The 1,177-nt window shown below is 37.6% G+C and overlaps 1 protein-coding gene across 1 annotated transcript in view; it reads left to right on the forward strand.

Annotated features, from left to right (window-relative positions):
- The window catches only part of LOC118407056 (protein FAM193B-like), an 8,851-nt gene that overhangs the window by 1,017 nt on the left and 6,657 nt on the right, over positions 1–1,177 (forward strand). The window lies entirely within an intron of this gene.

Raw genomic sequence — 1,177 nt, forward strand, 5'->3', positions numbered from 1 at the left:
TGTGACCATTTTGACTAGATGTTTCAATCGGACCACCGACACAAATCCGCCTTTGCGGCTAAGTTAAATGAATACCTCAGGGACAGGTGTCAGAATGACCTACTTTCAGAGACAACTACACGGCAATGAAGCAAACCCCAGACTTTAAAACCATTCATTCAACAGACGATACTAAGGTCTTAATCTGATAAAAAGTGGAATCAGAAATAGAATTTACTTTTGGTGTTTGCATCACTTCAAAGACGGCCCAAAATCCAATTTTAGGGACACGTATCAGAATGACCTACTTTCAGAGACAACTACACGGCAATGAAAAATGACCCCAGACTTTAAAACCATTCATTCATCAGACAATACTAAGGTCTTTATCTGATTAAAAGTGGAGTCAGAAATAGAATTTACTTTTGGTGTTTGCATCACTTCAAAGACGGCACAAAATCCAATTTTAGGGACACGTATCAGAATGACCAATGTGTTCTGGCCAGAGACTACTACACGGCAATGAAACAAGACCCCAGACTTCAAAACCATTCAATCAATAGACAATACTAAGGTCTTTATCTCATAAAAAGTGGAGTCAGACATAGAATTTACTTTTAAGACCTTAAAGACGGCCCAAAATCTAAATCTGAGGATAGGTGTAAAAATGCCCTAATTTCTGGGACAGCCATACGGCTGAGGAAATACATACAAACTTAAACAAGCATGCAAGCATTTGACAGAAATATGAACCAAAGAAACATCTTGGTTTTTCACATTTCGTACGTCAAAGTTAGCAAAAAATCAATTTTTTTTCAAAATCACGGAAAGTGACCTACTTTTGGTAGCAACCACATGCTAACAAAATAAGAACCCAAACTTTGCAAATATTCATTTAACAGCTATTACATGTATCTATACCTGAAATTTCAAGCAAAAATATTTACCACTTTGAGACTTAATGCTCCTCAAAGTTGGGCAAAAATTACGTTTTTGATACCTGTTAACATGGTATTGTTCTGAGGCTGCCCATGGACTGAATGTACATCAACGTCACACCTATTTCGTACAAGCCTAGACATCATTCTAACAAGATCCTTTTCCATTATTCGTTGCGTTAAAGCATTTGGCGGTGATCCGGTCCTGAACTTGGCCAATTTCCACATTGCTGACATGCAAAAATCTGGAAAATGCCATC

Source organism: Branchiostoma floridae, chromosome 19 (assembly GCF_000003815.2).
Source record: "Branchiostoma floridae strain S238N-H82 chromosome 19, Bfl_VNyyK, whole genome shotgun sequence".
Lineage (NCBI taxonomy): Eukaryota > Metazoa > Chordata > Leptocardii > Amphioxiformes > Branchiostomatidae > Branchiostoma > Branchiostoma floridae.